The sequence below is a fragment of the Camelus bactrianus genome, chromosome 25 (genome assembly GCF_048773025.1).
Source record: "Camelus bactrianus isolate YW-2024 breed Bactrian camel chromosome 25, ASM4877302v1, whole genome shotgun sequence".
Taxonomy (NCBI): Eukaryota; Metazoa; Chordata; class Mammalia; order Artiodactyla; family Camelidae; genus Camelus; species Camelus bactrianus.
In genome coordinates, this window is record NC_133563.1 from 6,668,548 (window position 1) to 6,691,016 (window position 22,469).

Here is a 22,469-nt window from a genome sequence, read left to right on the forward strand (position 1 = left end):
AAGGCCACCACGGAAACCCAAGGAGAGCCATCCCAGTGCCTGCTGGGGGGCCTCTCCTACCGCGGGGAGAGAGGATGGCATCTACCACCGGCCCCTCCGAGACCTCCCAGCAGGCATTTTGCTCTGAGAACTGATGTATCTACCTTGAACATAAAACTAAGTTACCCGAGTCATGGGGATGAGGGGGAACATTTGGGCTTATTTCAGAGAAAAAAATCCATTCCCCTACTTTGGCAATACTTTCCCAGCCATAATTTAATCCTCAGAATCCTGTAAGAACCTTAGTTAGGATGATCACAGATAAATGAATGGCTGCAGTACATTAAATTCTTATTTTCCTTCTAGGAGTTTGATCTAGGAGGGTACCAGTTTTTAGCTTTTCACATCATCTTTTCAAATGTATCGTGATACAGCAGAAACAACCTAGGAGATAATGAGATACCAACACTGGTGCGAGCATTAAGAAATAATTCGTGGATGACACAGAAGAAAGTTACTGTTCACTTTTGCAATGTTTTTCAAAGACCTTCAGCAAGGCCCAACATCTTCGAAAATAAATGAAGGGAAAAGAAGGATTTGCCTGTGCTAAAATTTCGGCGAAGAAACAACTGAACGCTATCTTTGAACCCATCAAACGACCCACTTCTGTCTGCTCCTCACCAAGAACTCCTTGTATCTCCTTGGAATTTTGACTTCCTTCCAAACCTCCCCTCCGCAGGACTTCCCTTCACTCCCAGGTGGGCCTGTGGTCACTAAGAGTCCCGAACACGATGCATCTGTTTCCTGGGGCTGCTGTAACAAACGACCTCGAATGGGGTGGCTCAAAACAGTGGAAACGTATTCTGTTCCAGCTTTAAAGGCTGGAAGTCTGAAATGAAGGTGTCAGCAGGGCCAGGCTCTCTTTGAAGTTTCCAGGGACGAATCCTTCCTTGCCTCTTCCAGATGCTGGTGGTAGCCGGCAACCTGTGGCACTACTTGGCTTGTAGCTGCACCCCTCCAATTTCTGCCTCGTCATCACAGGGCCATCCTCCCTCTGTGTGTGTCTCTGTGACCAAATATCCTTTTCCTTACAGTCACTGGGTTTAGGGCCCATTCTAATCCGTTATGACCTCATTAACTTGATTACATCTGCAAAGACCCTACTTCCAAATAAGGTCACATTTACAGACACCAGGACATTAGGACTTCAATGTATTATTTTGGAGGACACCATTCAGCCCACAAAAATGCCCAAACTCCAAGTCTTCTGCTCGGAGAAAACTCTACCAAATGGCATTATAAATGGCCCTCCCATTCTCCCTCCTCTTTCCTTCTTTTCTTCCTTTTTCTTTTTTTAAACAAATATTTATAAGTATTCACTACATGATAACCCAGTGTTGTGCTATGGAGAGAAGAAAGATGAAGGGAGATTCCCACATTTAGAGGACTTCGCCCTAGTAGGAAGATACAGCTGTACCTACAAATCATAGTATAAGGCAGAAGGTGGTAATGAGGCCATGAGAGTCACAAACATAGTGACATAAAAATACAGAGAAAATAAATCGACTCCTGCTGGGGAGAATCAAGCAAGACATTTGCGCTTGACCTTGAAGAATATCTTGGAATTGGATTTTCAGAGATTAGAAAGAGAGTCTGCAGTTGAGCTGGATGAGCAAAGGCACAGAGACAAGAACCACGGGGTGTTTACACATCTCTCAGTGTGTCAAGGACTCATCATGTGTCATCACTACAAACACATTTCAGCAGTGTTAATAGAAAAGAGATTAGAAGCACCAAAAAACGAGCTAACAGTGATCGTCTCTGGGAGGTGAAAATTCCCTTTCTGCTTTGTGTTTTTTCTAATCCTCTGCAATGCTTATGCATCGTTAATTAGGAAAAAAAATTTTTTTAATTTTTCAAGAAAGCTTTTCAAATCATCTCAAAAGAGTTTTCACAAAAAAAAAAGGTAGGAGGAGAAAGCAAGTCTTCCCTGATACAGAATCGTAACTGCGTGAGGTGACTTTAATCATGTCACTTATGACATGGAGGAAGAAAATGACTAGGAGAGGTGACTGATCCATCAGCCGGTTCCTGCAGGCACTGGCATTTCAGCCTGCACTGAATGCAGACGGAAAACTAGAATTCTCCTTTAGGTAGGCAATGCTTGCCCTCTGCTGGTGATTCAGAAGTTACCAACAGCAAGGGTTCTCCTTTCCCATCTTCCTAAAACAAACTGATGAAGAGAAAAGAAATAGAAACTCATCATTCTGATTGTAAAGCCATTTGTTTTGTTACTTTGACCGGGTTTTCAATTTCTTTAAGCACAGGAGAGAAAAGTCTGTTGATTCATTTTCCTTTTTTGGGCCAGAAGCACAGCCAATCCTCAGGCTGGAACTTCAAAACATCTCGTCCTCAAGTCAGAGGAATTCCTTCATTTGGCAGGAAGGAGGGCAGTTTGGTGAGTAAGGTGTCAGGGAGCAGGGGAGGGTGAGTTCCCACCTGGTGCCTGGGGGCGGGTAAAGGGTTTGCACAAAGAGGTGCGGAGAAGCCCTGATACCAACAAGAATGAGATGCTCTCCTAACTCAAGAGGTTTGAGTAGGGCTTTTTCTGAATTGAGCTTAATTGGGTGATACCTTTAGACCAGTTTCTCGACCTCAGCGCTATTAACTTTCAGGACTGGTTGATTTTTTTTTTTAATTAAAGTATAGGGTTTGTTTTTTGTTTTGTTTTGTATTTTAGTGAAAACCCTGAATTTAATGTGACATTGGGGGGAGCCCCATCGCTCCCTTTTTACCACCGACCCATCTGCCTGCTGTGAGTTGGGTGAGGGCTGCCCCCAGCCTCCACCCTGCAGCACTGGGTACCATCCTGCACTCAGTCCGCCTCCTGGGCCTGCCTCTCTGTGAATCCCCTGTAGGATGCAAGGAGAAGAACCTGAACGGGCTTTGCTCCCTGCATATTCATACAGCGCCCGCTCGCCCTCCTGTAGACTCTCCTGCCGGGCCCAGGAGGACTTGGCAAATGTTAGGGCTGTGGGCTGAGGGGTCACCAGGCCAGAGCTGGGGAGCATGGGGTGGAGGCTGTGGGAAGGGAGCAGGTCCCCTCAGTGATGTCTTCAGGCATGAAAACTATAGCTCCCTCAAGCAAAATCAGTGGTGGTCAAGTCTGCACAGCCAGCCCTGGCCAGGTCTCCCTGGATGATGCCCAGTGGCACATGGGGTAAAACCTCCTTCACTCTCTGAGCCACAGCTGCCAGCTGCACATCAGGAGAAGGGCCAGGGGCGGGAGGGAAAGAAGACCGGGCTGGCTGGGTGCAACCTGGGGTGTCTCTGCGGCTTCATGAGCTCTGCTGTGTCGGCTGGAGTGAGTCATGATCCTGGCTGGCCCAATTCTTTGGCCACCAGCTGTTGTACACGGAGGGCAAACTCCTCATCTCCCTCGCCCAGCGGGCGATGAACTAGACGGAGCCACCATACTTGACAAACTGTGAAAGGGACGAAAAGGGACCACAGCAGTTCTGAGACCCAGGAGGCACCTGACAGTGTCACAGAGACGAGGGGTCTCTGGACTCACAGGGCAAGAGGCTGTACCGCCCACTGGATAGAGAATGGCCAGGAAGGTCCTACACCTGGTAAGCAGGTTGACTTTGTTGTGGTCAAAAGGTGTCACACAGTTGGAAATGAGGACCCTGAGGCGGTGATCCCAGGCCCAGCGTCCTCCTGCTGGCCACAAGGCCACGATGTACCTGAGCAGGACCCTGGGGGGGCCTTCCAAGTTCAGACCCCTCTCCCACATCCTCTGTTGCAGCCCCTCTCTGAAGCAGCCAGATAATAGTATCTCATGCGTATTTCCTGAGTTTTTCAGATGCTAAAAACCACCACCAAAGGGAAGAAGTTATCTCCTTGCCCATGGAGAGCACTCAGCCCCCAGACTTTCTGGTGCCTGGGGGGGCAGTGCTGACCTCCCTGTTACGGCCACGTCAACCAATCAGGGCACTGCGCCCGAGCTGCTCGCACACCCTGGGACGCCCTCCCTCACCTGGCCTTTAGCTGTGCTCCGCTGAAACCCCTTGAGGAGCTCTGGGTCTTCTCGGGCCTAAGCCGCCCCGTCCTCCTTGCTCAGCTGGGCGATAAACCTTTCTCTGCTCCAGACTCCGACGTTTTGGTTTCTTTGGCCTCATGGTGCCTCCAGCTCGCGAGCTTACCTTTGGTAACGAGCCCCAGCACCGCGCGTGGGGTCCGCACCACAACCTGCGAAGGTCGCCGTGTGGTAGCGCCCAGTGACCAGGAAGACGTGGGCCCCAAGAAAGAGGCGCGGGACGAGGAGGTAAAACCCGACCGGCGGGGAGACCAGCAGGGCGGGGAGCAGGAAGCCGGCACTCAGGAGCCGGTGAGAACCGAAGAGCCGCTCCACCCGGCACCTGGAAAGGCTCCACAGCTGCTGCTTTAGGCTCCGGGCCGCAGCCCTCGCCATCTTGGCGCCCCGCCGCAGGGCCTCCTGGGAAGGCGGAGTCTTTTAAAGTGTAGTCGGTTTACAATGCTGTGTTAGTTTCTGGTGTACAGCATAGTGATTCAGTTAGACGTACATAAATATTTCTTTCCATGGTTTTTTTCATTATAAGCCATTGCAAGGTATTGACTATAGTTCCAGTTCCCCGTGCTATACAGTAGGACCCTGTTGTTTATCTATTTTATATATAGTAGTATGTATCTGCAAATCCCTAACTCACAATTTCTCGCTCTTCACCCCCTTTCCCCCTCTGGTAATCATAAGTTTGTTTCCTATGTCTGTGAGTCTGTCCCTGTTTTTCTGTTTTATAAATAAGTTCATTTGTGTCCTTTTTTTTTTTTTTTTAAGATTTCACGTATGAGTGGTAGCATATGGTATTTTTCTTTCTCTTTCTGGCTTACTTCACTTAGAATGACATTCTCCAGGAACACCCATGTTGCTGCAAATGGTATTATTTCCTTCTTTATGGCTGAGTAGTATTCCATTGTATAAATAAACCACATCTTCTTTATCTATTTATCCGTTGATGGACACTTAGGTTGTTTCCATGTCTTGGCTATTGTAAGTAGTGCTGCTATGAACATTGGGGTGCATGTGTCTTATCAAATTACAGTTTTCTCCAGATATATGCCCAGGAGTGGGATTGCTGGATCATATGGTAACTATGTTTAGTTTTTTGAAGAATCTCCATACTGTTTTCCATAGTGGCTGCACCAAACTGCATTCCCACCAACAGTGTAGGAGGATTCCCTTTTCTCCACACCCTCTCCAGCATTTATCATTCGTGGACTTTTGAATGATGGTGAGGTAGTACCTCATTGTAGTTTTGATTTGCATTTCTCTGATAATTAGCGATATTGAGCATTTTTTCATGTGCCTATTGGCCATCTGTATCTCTTCATTGGAGAAATGTCTGCTTAGGTCTTCTGCCCACTTTTGAATTGGGTTGTTTGTTTTTTTGTTACTGAGTTGTATGAGCTGTTGGTATATTCTGGAAGGTAAGGCCTTGTCAAGGACTGGCTGATCCATGGACAGGGTGTCCTGTGCATTGTAGGATTCTGAGCTGTTCCCTCACCTCCACTCACTAGATGCCAAAATCTCTCCTAGCAAGTAGAGACAACCAAAAACACCTCCAGATATTGCTAAATCACTCTTCTCATAACTTTTAAATTGCAAAACTGTTGGTTGCTTAATTAACAAGAACTCAGTAAGCACCGATTATGTGTTATACTGTGTGGTGAGGACACGTCCACGGAACAAACGCGTCAGAACATGAAATTATCATGAAGAGCACAAAGCACCATGTGGATGTGCTTCTGTGGTGACATTAATACTGAGTCTTTGGAAGGTGGCAGTTTTAAGGCCCACAACCTTCTTCACATTTATGAAATCCAAAAACTCTGAAAATTTTCTTTTTTCCTTTTTTTTTTTTTTTCACACATTTGATATCAAAATCCCTTTGGTGACAAAACCTGACCTGACAATGAATGAGGCTTTATGCATTCTTTCCCGATCCTGCTGAGTGTGAATATTCATATTTTTTGGCAAATATTAATATGTTTGGTCACAGGGTACTTCCCCAGACTGTGCTGAGGGCTTTGAATTATACATAACATGTGCACTGCATTACCTTTCTTGAACCCACAGTATTCTGAAGGCCAGTTTGCAGACAGCCCAAGGGTTTTGAATAAGGGACTCTGGACCTGGTCTTTGTAAATTATCAGGGAAATGAGCAACACAGAAGCTACACCCTCACCCCAGAATCAATGACCCCAAAGTCATTGATCCTCATCTGCACCTGGTACAGGCCAGGAAAACTGAGCTTATTGTAAGAGAGCAATGTGGAAAGACGGGTGTGTGAGTTTGCATGTGGGTCACGTGAACTGTGTCTCTGACTCAGCACACGTAGCCCCTGTCCAAAGACCACCAGTGACTGTTTGCACCCACCGCACTGGGAGAGGGGCAAACCTTTTCTCCAAAGGGCTTCTGGTCACAGCTGTGACCCAGTCTCTCTCTGCAGCCCCTGCAGAAAGTGGTGTTTCCCTCCAGCACCCCCAGCAGGGACCCGGCACCACTCACCAAGCTCACTGGCTCTATTCTCACACTTCCTTCATGCCCATCCAGCCCAGTACCTTGGATGGAGATGACCATCCATCCCCTCCATTGCTGGGTCTGGGTTCTCCCCTCAGTATGTGTGAGAAGCAGGGGAATTGAAAGAGGAGGGTTTTACCCTGTTGTTTAATGTGCAGAAGGTTTTATAGAAGACACGCATTCATCTGCTCAGAAAGTAAGAAGAGGTATTTGTGGTACATTCAGGTTTCACAACCACTCAAGCAGCTTTCGCTTAAAAGGATTTTCGTTTAAACCAGAGCTCGTCGCCGCCACAACCTCTCAGCCTTCAAAGGACTCATCGCCTCCTTGACTTGGTTCTTTACTCTCATTTATTTATTTGAAAATATTTACTGAGCTCGTTATTATGTGCCAGATGCTGTGCTAGGTGAGGAGAATAAACACATGAATTAGACACGGTCCCTTCCTTGGAAATGTCATGGTCCAAGAGGGGAGACCCTTGAACAATAGGCTGACATTTTTTGTTGCTGTTGTTCACTTTGTGAACAAAAGCTATTTTTCCCTTCCCCGAGGTTTGTGGACTAAAGAAGGGTCTGCTAACAAGGGCCTGCAGGCCAGCTGCACATTCTTATAAATAAAGTTTTCCTGGAACACAGCTACACACATTGTTTTCATGATGTCACGACAGCTCTTGCACCAGACAGAGCTCAGTTCCATCTGTGTGCACAACAGATACCAGATTACTCGCAAAGCCTAAAATATTTCCTAAAGATCTGTAAAGAAAAAGTTCCCCAATTCCTGGGTTTTAGGATAGCTGGAAGGGCTGCAGCAGGGGAAGCTTCGAAAGGAGATAAAAGGCAGGAAATTACTGACTCAAGCCCCTGAGAAGAACAGCAAAATGGCTGTGTATAAATTAGCACTTGGTTCAGCTGCATATAACAGAAGACCCCATCTTAGGCTCAAACAAAATAAAGGTTTCATTTCTCCTACAGGAAAGAAAAGTCGAGAGGTTGACAGTCCAAGGTTGGTTTGGCAGCTCCATGATCACCAGGGACCTAGTTTCCTCTGTCTTTCTACATCCCATCATCCTTAGCATCCTTTTCTTCCTCCAGGTTGTCTCATGGCCCAGCATGGCTGCTGGAGCTCCAGTAATTATATATGTGTTCCAGACAAACAAAGAAAGGGTAGGGCAAAAGAATCTAAGTTCCACCTGAGTCAACTCCCTGTAAGAAAATGACCTGGAATCCCCACTCTACACTTCCATTTCCAACTCACTGGGCACTCCAAGCTATGAGGAAGATGGCACTGTGATCTGCCACAGCATCTGGCTCATGAACCTCAATTTTTTTCCCACTGAATCATAGAAGGGTGTATAGATATTAACATGTGCATAGCTAGGATACTCACATAAGAAATTGGTAAATCCCTTCCCCTATCTTGCTATTAATGTATTTGTTCATTTCTCAAATATTTATTGAGCCAGACACTGTTTTTGCCACTAAAACATTCAGTTTTTCTTCTGTTCTTTCTTCCTTCCTTTCTTTTTCTTTCATATGTCATCATTCTTTTTTGTTGTTGTTGTTATTTCAGAAAATGACAGGATAGAAGAAAATTTTAAGGTACCATCTAAACCAATGAGTCTTTCCATGATTGACAGATGTGAGTTTCTTTTCCTTTGTATGGTATATATGTGTAATTGTTACCAAGTGGTATGTGTCTTTAGACAATATGTCCTAACTGCATGGGTTAAGCTGGTTTGTGTTATAGTTAATGTAAAAGGACTTGTCTTACAAAAGCACTCATCCACTGTGACTATTTCCAGAAGTTTCTCTCTCCCCACTAGACTGTCTACCCTTTAAGAATGTCTTTGTGTTTGCTAACTGCAGGTGCTTAATAAATGTTTGAAGAGGGAATGAAAGAAAGATCTTCCAACCTTCTGGCTGAGGATTCTCTGCCTTTATAACAGAGCTCAATGACTGTTTCCTGTTCTCTCGAGACAGATGACAGAGATGCAGATAAGACTTATATACGTGGAGAACTTTACAATTTTCCAAGTATTCTCCCGTACCTTAAAATATAATTTTAAAATTAATCCAAAAAATACACCTTGCCCACAGGAGCATTAGGAAGTTCACCTTTTACACTGACTGAGGTTAGGAGAAGCTGTCTCCTTCCTTCCAATTGGTCCACCAAATTGGGTCTTTAAATGCAGAATTTGAAAGTGTGCATTTCGGGTGCAAGGAAAAGCATCACTAACTGAAGAAATATCAAGTAAAGAACTTAAACAGTGAAGAGGAATGTGTTTAGGTACATGTATGACTGAAATATTATGCTGTGCAACAGAAATGGACGCAACATTGTAAACTGAGTATACTTCAATATAAAAAAAAAGAATTTAAGCAGCATCAAAGGTAATCCAGGTTGAGACGTAGTAAAATTTTGTTGAACATAAAATGTGTGAAGCAGTAGAATGCTTTCCTAAAAGAGGTACAGAAACGCCAGAAAAATGGTGGTTCCTAAATTACTCCACTCATACTGGGTTTTGTTTCGTTTTGTTTTCCTGCGGGAAAGCCTGCAGGAAAATATTTGGCCACCAGAGGGTGGTCTACCAAAATCCAAAGGAACTCCCTCAGTAAGGTCCCTATAAAACGCTCAGATACTGAAGACCTACCGGGGGCAGTCTCAAGGCTTTCATGGCTGTTTTTTCCAACCAATTCTCCATAAACTGAGCTCCATGGAAAAGCACTGTATCTTCAGCTCTGGATTTTCAGATCAGGACACCATTTCTTAGAGGCAGAGGGTCACACAGGCTCAGCGCTGCCCTAGGCTGGAGGGAGTTCTGTGTCAGTGACCCTTTTCCACTCGTGGGACCTGTCCTATTCTTGCATCTGCTCATGAATATAGAAACTTACATGTGGTTAGTTTATGTTTTCCACTTCTCTTCTGTACAGTGATGATGAGTAAATCAGAACAATATGAGAACATATGAGGCTGGCACATTTAATTTAGCAATTAATAATTAAGATAACTGTTTGTCATTTAGAAACACCAGGATTAATCCTTTTAATTACCATCTGGATTTCTTGTAAATTACTTGATTTGTTTAATTCTTGTTTACCTTCACTCAGAAGGCTTCAAATTTCACTAATTTGGCACACCAGACAGTCAGCTAATCGCCTTAGAAAACAAAACAAAAGATAAAGGAACTTATTATACTGGGACCACTTTGACGGTGGGAAAACCTGAGGGGTGGGAGAGACCCACCTTCCAGTCCCCATTAGCCATCAGTTACCTGTGGGATCCTGGGCAAGTCACTTCCTGTCCCTGAACCTCATCCTCTTCCCTCGTAAAATGAGAAAGGGCTGGGCTGGAGCAGAGGATTTTACTTTTAAGGGAACCCGTTCTTCTGCAATAGAAGGGGAATATTCTATCAATGTCCTGGCTCTAGGGAGATAGCAGATACGTTCCACTTGGATTCACCCCAGTACAGGAGGTTTTCCCTTCCACATTGCACCCTCTCTCCAGGTCTCCAGAACCACATCCCCCTTCAGTCATGGGGGTGAGGCTTATGCATGTAGGACAGGTGTTCCCACTGTAGTTGTCCGCATGAAGAGTCATGGGGCGCAAGAGTGCTCAGTTATGTGTTTCAGAAGCTAAGTAGCAGATTAAGGGAGGGGTTTATTTCTCTCACATAACAAGGAAACCAAGAGGCAGGGAGCCAGCCCTCATGTGGCCACTCCAGGACCAGGCTCCTACGTTTCTGCTCAGCCATCCTCAGCAAGTGGTCACAAGGTGTGGGCAGCATCTCTGGACATCCTGTCTCCATTTCAGGCAGGAACAGAAGGGACAGAAGGAACAGAATAGGGCCAGGAGCCCACACGAGCTGAGTCTGTCCATTCTTCTTAGGAAAGCAGTAACTTTCCTAGAATCCTCACCCAGTGGAAGATGGAAGACTTTCATTCACATCTCATTGGCCACAACCATCTGCATGACCTTGAGGGAAGCCTAGGAATTTCTTGATGGGCATGTTGCCCCCTGAACCAAACTGGAGAGAGAGAGGCAAGAGGTGAGTGGAGCGTGACAGGGCTGCTAGCTGCAGATGCCACAGGAATGAGAAGGTAATGGGGCACAGATGGAGGCCCTCACGCCAGTCATTGGATGACATGCAGATGTCTGTCTAAAAGGGAGTTCTTGCCAAACACCAAGAAATCCATTACCAGAGCTCCTCCTTGTAGTGGATATAGTGTTCACTCCACTGGAGACTTGGTTCTTTTGACACTCAACACAGGTGAGCCATTTCTCAATGGCTTATGCGCCAGGGAGGCCTGGCGGTCGCTAGGTGCTAACTCTGCCCCTATCAGAGTCTGGTCCCTCCCCTGGCCCCACGGACCTCCCTACTATGCACGTGCCCCGTCTTCCCCTCCCTCCCAGTAAAGTCCTTCCTAAGGCAGGAGTCTTTGCCCTTCCTCAGTTCCCAAGTCTCCGTTCCACACACAGGAATCTGCCCTTTTGGAAGTCCAGCTTTTGAAATTTGCAACCCAAGAATGCTTTCCTTCCTTCGTCCCTCTGTTTCCTCTGAGTTACCTTCTCCTAAGACAGTGAGCACAGAGAGCCATGCTCATGGAATGGGTCAGAGACCCCGGGGGATGAGGAAACACTGGGAACAAACAAAAAAGTTAGACTTTAAAATATCATCCCTCTGGGTGAAATCTTACCCACAAACCCAAAATGGAAGACATGAAAACCAAGCAATGCAGGGCCCTCCCTGTGAGGTCTGAGAGAAGTCGGCCAAGGAAAGTCGGAGAATTCACCAAACTGGACAGTCTGTACAGCGTCTTCCCGCCTGAAAGCTCTGTGGTTCAACATGAAAGAGCAGACTTGCAGTCTGTTTTCTCCAAACTTGGAAATAGCCCCACATAATAAGTGTGACCAATGAAAGAAAGGACGACTGATGTGGGCATGTTCCCAGCCTTTCCTTAATCCTGACCCTACTCTTTGGCCCGTTTCAGGTTTTTCCACTTCCCCACACTCGGCGTAGGCTTTTGTGCTGAGGGATCAGCATGGAAAATGAGAAACAAGAAGAAACACCAGGTCAAAAAGTTAAACATAGAAATAATACATGACACAGCAATGCCACTCCCAGGTCCGTAGCCAAAAGATGTGCAAACAGACACTCAGAGGAACCTTATCCATTGGTCTTCATAGCAGCACTAACCCCAATAGCCCAAGGTTAAAAACAGCCTAAATGTCCATCAGCAGCTGAATGGATTGAATACACTGTGGTACCAACTTGCAAGGGAGTGTTATTCAGCCATCAGAAAGATCCGGTGCTGGAGGTGCTGGGTGAACCTCAGAAGCAGCACGCTAGCCGAAAGAAATCAGACACAAATGGTCACCTTGTAAGATTCCGTGTGTGTGGAACACCTAGAACAGGTGAGTCTATGGAGACAGAAAGCAGGCTGGTGAGGGCGGGGCTGGAGGAGGCGTGATCGGGGAGTGGCTGCCTCCCGGGGACCGGGTTTTTGGAGGAGAAACGTTCCAGAACTAGACAGAAGTAGTGGTGACACCGTATTACAAATTTATTAAATGCCACTGCATTCACTTTAAAATTAATTTTATGTTTTGTGAAATTCATCTCAATTAAAAAAAAAAAACAGTTGAAGAGTAAGAAAAGAAGAGGCACCATCAGGGGACGTTTGCAGGGAGAGTCTGAGGGCAGCAGCCGAGGAGGGAACATCCGTGGGTCTGAGGGAAGAGGACAGCAGAGGGCACTGCTGGTGGTTCTATGTCCCTTCCCCGTCCCCGAAGTCCAGGTAAAGGACTCCAGCACTGTCACAGTTACGAGCACGAGCTTTGGACCCAGGCTGCTGGGTTCTATATCCCAGTCTTGTTACTTAACCTCTCTGCACCTCAGTTTCCCCATCTGTAACACAGAGACAATGACGATACCTAACTCAGAGGAGTTGTTAACAGGGTAGATGAATTAATCCACATAAAGCACTTAGAGGAGTGTGGGCCATCACAAGCCTTCCGTGATGTCACCTCGTGTTCCTTATCATTTTATCTCACGGATCTTCTCTTTGACCAACTCTTTCTAGAAATGAGCTGTCAGTTGTGCTTCATAAGTCTTATATCAGTGTTTACCTATTCTGAGTTTTTAATGCAAACTTTGAGACAATTACAAATAACATCACCTCCAAAAAAAAAAAAAGCTGTTTAGCTTCCTAGGGCTGATGTAACAAGGTACCGCCATGTGGGTGGCTCAGAACAACAGAAACGTATCCTCTCACAATTTTGGAGGCTAGACATCTGAAATCAAAGTGTCAGCAGGACCACATTCCCTCCAAATCCTCCAGGGAAGGAGCCTTTCTGGCTTCCTGCACAAGCTGGTAGCCCGAGACGTTCCCTGGCCATGGCTGCATCACTCCGATCTCTGCCTCCATCTTCACATGACGTCTTCCCAAGTGTCTTCATGTCACCTTCCCTCTCTGCATGTCTGTATCTAAATTCTCCTCTTCTTATGAGGACACCAGTCATGTTGGATTAGGGGCCACCCTCCTGTGGATGACCTCATCTCAATGTAACTAATTACACCTGTAGTGACCTTATTTCCAAATGTCATTCTGAAGTTCTAGAGTGTTAGAGCTTCAACATACATTAAAAATTCATTATGTTCCTGTGTTACTTTTCTGGGATTTGTTATGGGCATTTGTGGTTTCTATTTGTGGAAGGATATTACCAGTCACCACGGCGAAGGGAGATTCGAAGCAGTATTAAGGGATGACCCTATAAAATGTCGGTAGGCTTCCTGAAACATGTCGCTAGTTAGGCAACACACTTACTGATTCATTCAAGGTGCTCTTCCTAGCAGTAGGGATAAAGTAATAAACAAAATACATTAAATGTCTTCTCATCTTGGAGTTTGTATGCTGGTGGGGAGAAACAGACATGAAAAAATGAAGAAGAAATTCACATAATAAGATGGATGGTGATGAGCACTGGAGAGAAAAGTACACGGGGATAGAAAGAGGAATTTCTAGATGGGGGCTGGGGGAGGGGCCTGTAATTTAAAATAGGACGGTCAAGATGGTCTCAGTAAAGACCTTAAGGACATGAGAAAGCAAAGAATATGGACATTTGGGGGAAGGGCATTCTGGGAAGAGGAAATAGCAGGGGCAACGTCCCGGGGCCAGGCGTGCCTGGCGCATTGGAGGGCCGGTAAGAAAGTCCGTGGGGGAGGTGGGAGGAGGGAGGGAATACAGTGGGGAGAGGAGGGAGTGGGAGGACAGATCAGGTAGGGATCTGGGTAAAGGACTGATACGATCCACTGATGTCTTACCAGGATCACCCCGGCTGCTAGACTGAGATCATCCTGGAGGAGTGTCAGGGCCAGAGCAGGAGGAGGAGTTAAGAGCTGTTGCCCCACTGAATGGAAGCCACCCTTCCCAACAGCCTGCCCCCCGCCGCCCGCAAAGGTCCGGCCACTGGGAAGTGTGCCCAGCCGTCATCTTGCAGTCATCAGACGTCATCCCTGCTCTGTAAGCAAATCAGAAAAGAAAAGAGAAAATGGGGCTGGACGTGAGGCTTACAGTTTCCCAGGAAATAAGAAACAAGAGATAAAATTGCAATTTGCGTTTTTGACAGTCAGGGAAATTGAGTGGACTCAAGTCTCCTTAGGAAGAAAAAAAAAGCTAATGTTAGTATGTTAAAAATAACAACGCAATACAGAGTGTGCAGAACAATTAGCCTGGAAAAGGGGTTGCCCCAGTGATCTCATTGCATTTCCTCCGATGACTTTCCCAAACAGTGGCAGGTGAGTAATGGGAAACCACTGGACAGCTAGGCACAATGGTCTAGTTTTAAAAACCTGTAATTTAATGTTGAAATAAATGGTGGTGCCCCAAACATCCAGATCAATTAGATGATAGTTAAAGAAAATGACATGCTCTGGTGTCCTATAAATAGCTCTCTTGGGGTGTGCTATGACCCTGTCCTCCACGACCAGTCAAGACCGTGAGCGGCTGGTACCCTTGGACCCCTGCCAACTGCATGTCGGCAGAGGCTCCTGCACATTTAAATTGTACAGCACACATCCAGCTTAGATGCAGGAGGTCTGTAGAGCTGTTTCCTGCACTGCACTCGGGAAAACCAAGACCTACTGCTTGGAAGGCTAATGGTTTGCTGCAGGTCAGCCCTTTTTTTCACCCTGCCTGCTGACTTGTGTGAACTGAAACAAAAAACAAGTACTCTCCAAGATCAAAATCTTCAGATGCCTCAAGAGCAGTTTTAATTTCATTTTAGAATCATGGGCTAGCTTTCTCCCTCACCTCTTGGTGTCGGATATAGCCAACTTAAAAACATTGCCAAGTAATGGAAAGTTACTTAAATCTTTCTCTTACGACTGTTTACAACATTACGATCATTTTCTGGCTGGCCACAGACACATTTCGTTTAAAATGGAATGCCCTTTGGCTTATTTTGAGCTATTTTTCTCACCCCTTCTTTTGACCTCTATCCCTTTATCTCATTCCCTTGGAAGCCTGAACCTCAATTCTATAAATACATTAAAAATAAAAACTGATCCCATTTGGAATGAGGTCTTACGGTTGAATTTATCCTCAGATCACATCATGATAAAAGACAATTCTTGTTTGCTCTATAATATGCTTAGAATCCAAGTGTGACCAGGTTCAACCTCTCGACATCCATGGTGGTCAAAGGGGAGCACTCAAGTCCTGCTATTCCTTCCCCACCCCAGCTGATCCCCGCTTTGGCCCTGGCTGTGCCCCAGGACTGACTGTCTTGCCATCTCTGGGACACCCAGTGGGTGCTGAATTCCACCCACTTAGTGGCTACAAGCAGTCACCAAATAGGACACTAATGTCCCCTGCCTGTAGCTTTAACTCAGCATCTCAGAAACCAGTCCCTGCAGAGTGGTGGTCTCCAACCTCAACCAACACCTCAATATAATCACCTTATAAGAGGGAGGCAGGAGGATCAGAGAGAGAGAATGGAAGATGCTACACTGCTCGCTTTGAAGGAGGAAGATGGAATCAAGCCAAAGGTAGAGATGGCCCCTGGAAGTTAGAAAAGGCAAAGAAATGGAGTCTCACCTGGAGCCTCCAGAAAGAATGCAGCTCTACCAACATCTTGATTTGGGGACTTCCTGACCTCCAGAGAATAGATATGTGTTGTTTAGGCTGCTGAAGTTGGTGGTCATTTGTTAACAGCAGCAGCAGGAAACTAACACGAGCAGTGTAAACAAGAAGAGCGTGAAAGACGAGGTCCCAGAGTTTGTTAACGGCTAGATTATGCTGGCCCTTGAGGTCACGATAGACTTCAGGTTTATTCTGGCTGCTGTGCGAAGCCATGGGGGGTATTAAATGGAGGAGTGGTATTTTCTAACTTACATTTCAAAAAAATTACTCTGCTGTGTAGAGAGAATGGAGACCAGAAAAGCAGTTGGAAGTCTGCTGCAATAGTCCAGGTGTCTTGAACTAGGGTTACAACATTGGAAAGAGTGAAAAGTGGGCAGATTTAGGACCTATTTTAGAGGCAAAGATCAGAGTACTGAAGGATGGTTAGAAAGCAGAATTAAGGACTCCAGAGTTTTTAGCCAGAGCTACCAGACTAAAACTGGTGGATGGTACTTTTAACTCAAATGAGGAAGGCTCTGTGGAGGGAGAGCACGGGTAGGCGGCGAGGCAGAGATCAGTAGTTCTATAGTTGTCATGCTTCTAGGTAGCCTAGTGGAGAAATTAATTCAAAATATGGATATAGAAGTTTGGAGATGAAGGGAGAGGGTTAGGCTGGCAATCACAACTTGAATGCCATGAACAGAGAGATGGTACATAAAGCCATGAGCTGGAGGATGCCAGCCAGCAGGAGGTGCAGATGGACCAGAGGAATGAGGACTGACCCCGGGAAGCTCTCACCTTTAAACATCAGCTGGAGGAGGAGGCGTCAGCAAAAGAAACGAAGACCTACTGACCAGTGAAGAAGGAAGGCCATCAGGACAGTGGGTGTGTCGGACACCTAGAGCATAAAGTATTCCCGGGTGGAAATCGTCTATCAAGGAATTCTACATAACAAAGAACTCCTTTTCAGCCCCTGCCTCAGACTCATCATGTCTGATGCGTGAAAGAGGTCTGAGAGCTACCCAGTCTCACAAACTTAAAAAAAGGGAAAGGTACACAATTGTCTGTAACCGATCTTGGCCACTTTGAGGATTTAGTTCCGACAGTGTTGAGTATGAATAAAGGGTTTAGCTTTTTTATGGTCACTTGATTATGCTGCAAATTACATTAATACATGTCATGAAATGTACATTTACATTTATTGGGGAAATGCTGGCTCCCTCCTGTCAGGACTCGTTTTGATTTCTTACAAGTGAAAGCAATACTTTTGTCATTTGTCTCACTTTTGAAGAAAATAAATATCTGAACAGTTCTTTCATGAATGAGTTTTGGACTCAGCAAGTTTTTTAAAACAACAGTCTTCACAGGTAGTTATAATGGATATTTGGAACCTGATCCTTTCAAACCTTCTATAAGATTAGGTTCTAGAGTTGGAATGCTTTAATACATCAAAAGAATTCAGTGACAAAAACAAATTTCCCAAGGTGCGTATGAGATAGAAATAGAGAAAGATCAAGAGAGAGAGAATGTCAGTCTCGGATGCTTTCTGGTGATGAGATCTGGGTTTGACACCATTTGGCAGGAATGTCACAGACGTGATGCCGAGTTGTTGTCACTGCAGCCCATCAGGACCTATCGCTGGTGATAACTGCCTTTCATCACTAGGTTAAGGTGGTGTCTGCCAGGCTCGTCCACTGCGAGGCTACGCCCTTCCCCTTTGTAATGACTGCCTGTTTTGTAACACCTTGAGACTATGTAGAGATCTTGTTCCTCATTAATATTTCAATTTATTCACTTATTTATATGATATTGATTCATGGTTTTATTTTATTCAATGGACCTTAATCCATTATTATCAAGCTGGCGTTGAATTCTTTGGCACAAGAAGGCATTTGGGGCTCATCTTGTATTTTTCCTTCCTCTACTCTGGAATCAGCCTTTTCTCCAAGTGGTCCTGGATCCTTTTAGTGGAGATTACACTAAATATAATCAGTGTACTACACTCAGGCCCTCTCAGGTGACAGGGCCAGGGGATTATGTATGTACAAACACACACACACACATACACACACACATATACATACACATGCATGCACACACATATATACATACACACACATACACACACACATAGACATACACGTACACACACGCACACACGTACACACACAAATACACACATACACTCACACCTATATTTATTTCTATCCATCTATTTTTTTTTCCTTTTGTCAATGAAGTGTAGTCAGTTTACAATGTTGTGCTGATGTCTGGTGTACAGCACAATACGTCAGCCATACAGGAACACACATATATTCATTTTCCTATTCTTTCCCACCATAGGTTACTACAAGATATTGAATATAGTTCCCTGTGCTAGACAGTATGAACTTGTTGTTTATCGGATTTTGTGAGAATCCTCCTGTATTTTGAAACGAGAGACACTCTGCCAGTGTTCAGTAGGTGTTCTGTGTGGTTCAGTGGGTTTGTAGACGTAATTCTTGGTGTATTTGTGGGAGAGGGCGAGCTCTGGGTCTCTCTACTCCGCCATCTTGGCTCTGCCCCCCCAGAAATTCTCTATCCGTCTGTGTGTAATGAACACCATGAACTCACAGCGATATCTCTAATTCCAAACTAACAACAGAAGCTCAGCCGTTTTCTCCCTTTCCGTATTTGTAACCCCCTTCTCTGACAATGAGAAATTTTGCTCTCATGATCTTCAATGTATTTTACTTCTCCCCCTCTCAGGCCCTGGCTCCCCCACCAGGTCGCCTCACATGTGAATATCCCTCTTACCCAACTGGGATCCAGCACACAGTGCCAGGGTGGGTCTGCCTCACACAGATGCCCTGTTCATCTCATGCGGACTCTGATAGCAAGTACTGGGCTACATGGCCCCATTACACAGGATGTGTCCCACTTAGCTTGGGATCTTACACCCCATGTGGCCCCGCCCCCCATGTATGCCCGCCTCCTTCTGCTTGGGCTCCGACACCTCAGACTGGCCTGCCTCCCTGCCTGCACATCCACCTGGACTTGCTCAGGTGCTGAGGTCCTTCCAATGATTCTCCGCCCAGGACTCAGGGTCCCCTCGCCTTTTGCTGTGGCAGGCCCCAGGGCAACTCTCCTGGCTCTCGATTCAGCAGAAATGGGAAGATGGGGCCACAAAGGAAACAGGGGTGGCTTGTACTAGACCCTTGGCTTAAGGGACATAGCTCTTAGCCAGCAGTTCTTTCAAACTTGGCTGGTAGTTTTGTGATGGTAATTCACTACTTAGTAAAGCCCAATGTTCCCTTTCAGCCCAAAATATGTTCATCTCCTTTTCTGAATGGCATGGAGTTAGATATCCCCAGGTTTACTTACCAGGTGAGAGATTTAATATTCATGAAATTTTTGGCTTATTAGACCTGAAGAGATTTATACGGTTCAAAGTGATACTTTAGCCCCAATTTCTATCTGAGGAGTGTCCCAGGTGCTATTTATACACAGAATACAGACACAGAAGTGAGGATCACCGTGGGACCTCTGGGGACAAAGCCTTGAAGGGGTGGCAACAATAAAAACAATCAGATAAGCCCTCTGAGCCCACTTGGACTGTCCTCCCCAGCACTGGTTTTATGAGTCATGGGTTGTGGCACCCACTTCATCTCCTTCTCCACTTTCTCTGGCCTGGATCACATTCTTCCAGGCTTTTCAGCCCTCGAGGCATCCTTCATCCCCCACCTGGCCATTTTAGATTATTCTGAGCACCCTGACCTGGGGTGCTTACGGCAGATTTGTAGTGTATACCGTCTACATTCCTGTCGGCATTTATTCCCGAGCTAGCCTCGAAACAGCACATGTCCACAGCCATGGTTCCCAGGGATGTCGAGTGCTCGGTTACGTGACCGGGGATCTGCAGGACAAACTTCTGTCTGACCTCAGTCCTTTTCCTGATGCCCTGGGAGACTGTGGTTATACCATGGGGAGAGGGACCCCAGCAGAGGACCGAGCTGACAGTGGAGCAAAGGGCTGCCCCAACTTATGTCCTTCACCAGCAAATCCAACCTTTGGGCTACAGGGAGCAAAGATCGATTCCGGGTTTGAATATATGGGTGAGTGTGAGGAAAGGCTCAGGGTGCAAAGGAATTGGTAGATAATCATCATAAAATGGCCAGATGGGGGATGGAGGATGCCTCAAGGGCTGAAAAGACAGAAGAACGTGATCCAGGCCAGAGAAAGTGGAGAAGGTGGTGAAGTGCGAATGAGGCCATGGGAATGATGGTTGGGGTGACAGATGGCTGGGTGAAAGAACAGGAAAGAAGGTGAAACTTTAGTGGTTGTTCCCATTGACAGCACAACTGAAGATGCGGTCCAGGAAGCACGGGGTTGTAAAGAATTACAAGTGAAATGTCAGAGGACGTTCAAGAGCAGCAAGGCCAAGTTCTGGGCTGGGAGCTTCACAAGATACCAAAACACCTAGAGTGTGGGAGGCTTCTTCAGTGGGAAGAGGACCTCGATCTCAGGGTCTTCAGTGAACGAGGGGCATGAGCCTCGGTGGCCAGTGGGGACTCGGAGAAGGAGCAGGAGGTCCACCTAGACACCTGATCCTCAAAGGAAGATGTTCTTTTACGTGAAACTAGAGAATCACAACCAAGTCGTGGCTGCGGGGAGCCAGGAGGAAGCAGACATCTCTACCTACCCCTCCTCCACCGACGGTCCGTGGGTGGGAGACTGAGAACTGCAGAAGTAGTGTCTTTGAGGATTTAGCGAGACTTTCAATTTGGGTCAGGAGGGGGAAGAAAGGCATCTGAGAATACGGATGTCGTCCAGGTGTTTGCTAACAAGGGAATCAATGCTGCAATGTGCGCACTGTGCAGAGGACAAAAGTAGGAGGACCCAGGATGAGAAAATACAGAACAGGAAGACAGGAGAGGTGCAGAGAGCTCAGGAGAGCAGAGGCGAGGGGCGAGGGGAGAAGGTGGCCCTCGCTTTTTGGTGATGAAGGACCGCAGAGAGGAGAGACCCAGGTGGAAGTGACTGACAGGCTGGGATGAGGATGAAGCAAGTGAAGCTCTTGCCCAAGGCACAAACTTAAAGGCGATGCCCCGCAAAGCTCATTATAAATCAACATAAATAACATTTTAATGCAAAATTTTAAAGACCAAAATTAATGCCCAAAACACCATGGTGAGCAAAATAGCAAACATGTTAATAAAGACAGGCTGTTTGCTTTATGACTTTGCATCACTGTGCAATGCGAACAGTCATTCCCCATCAGTCCTCTCTTCCCATGTCCCTCCTGTAGTGTCCCCTGCCGGGTGGGTTTATGAGAGTTGACAATGACACACCCACAGATGGAGCAACATGTATGCGTATGTATATCGTCATGTCTGGGGACTATTCCAAATATGGGAGGACATTTTGGTAAGTGTATGTGGGAACCCACATTTCTCCTTTGCCTCGGGCCCCAGTACAGCTCAGCAGGGCACTGGTGACTGACCTCAGATGCACTGGCTCTAGCCCAAGTTGCTCTGTGCCGGAGTGATGGAGGGTACAGGGAGACCTCACCTGCTCTCAGTCAGGTGGGGAGGATTTCCGAGACTGTGGGAGTCACAAAGTCCAGAGCCGTGGCAGAGCCATGGCAGAGCCATGGTTGGTGCCCAGGGTCCTTCACGCCTGGGGGGCAGATGTAAGGTGTCCACAGATCCTGGAGAAGGGATCCTGAGCAGCTACACTCAAAGACAAGGCGTGAGAAACACAGGAAACATCAAAACCCAGCAGATCAATGTGTCAGGAGCAGAGACAGCCATGAAGGAGGTGGGTAGTTGACAAAAAAATGGACCCAACTGCTAAAAATCAGGGTCCCAAGACTGGGTTACCTAGGACCAAAACCTGCCCTCAAATACAGGGCCACCAGGGTCAGGGCAGAGCCACCAGCAGGTGACTTGATGCCGAGGCCAAGAACTCAGGGCTCAAGAGTGCCCGTCCTGCTCCCCATAGTGAGAACTGGACTCACGCTCGGCAGAGAGGCCGAGACTCTGGGCACCAAGTGAGAACAGGTAAGAAGCTACAGCAGGAGGAGAAGAAGTGTGGGTCACACCTAATCTCAGGACGGTAGACCACCAAGTGCTTTGTAAGCCTTGTTTCAAGCAGGGTTGGAATTTCAGAATCCAAGTGTTGGTGTCCCATTTGCATAAAGCAGCTTCATGGTGGTGGCAGGGCCTCCCATTAGGATTCGGGAGACTCACTACTTTCTCGGAGGACGACCTGGAGTGAGTGATCGGGTTTCAACTGCCTCTGCTGTAAAATGGGGTTCGTGATGTCCACTGGGCCGCTCACTAAACAGGTGTCAGGATCACGGGGCGTAAGTCAGTGAAAGCACTTGGTAAAAAAGCACCTTGTTCTTAAAATGCACAGTGTAGTCAGGGAACTATATTCAATATCTTATAATAACCTATAATGGAAAAGAATCTGAAAAAGAATATATATATGTATGTGTGTAACTGAATCACTTTGCTGTACACCAGAAACTAACACAACACTGTAAATTAACTATACTTCTATTTTTTTTTTTAATTTTTAAGGCTTAAAATAATGTCATTATTTTTCTCTAACACAGATTTGTGTCTGTTCCTGCCTAAGTCAGCCCTTAGCCCTCCCCAACCCCATTCATTCATCCAGGAAGTAACTAAGAGCTGACCATAGGCAGAAAGGACTATGCCAGGTGCTTTGATATTTGTCAGCTGATCTTTTGGCTTGCAGAAGTAGGAAATGAGAACCCTTACAGCCCT

At 46.3% G+C, this 22,469-nt stretch overlaps 1 pseudogene; it reads right to left on the reverse strand.

Annotated features, from left to right (window-relative positions):
* Window positions 1-2,854: 2,854 nt before the first annotated feature.
* Window positions 2,855-4,459, reverse strand: LOC105079316 (lipid droplet-regulating VLDL assembly factor AUP1-like; annotated as a pseudogene).
* Window positions 4,460-22,469: the final 18,010 nt, after the last annotated feature.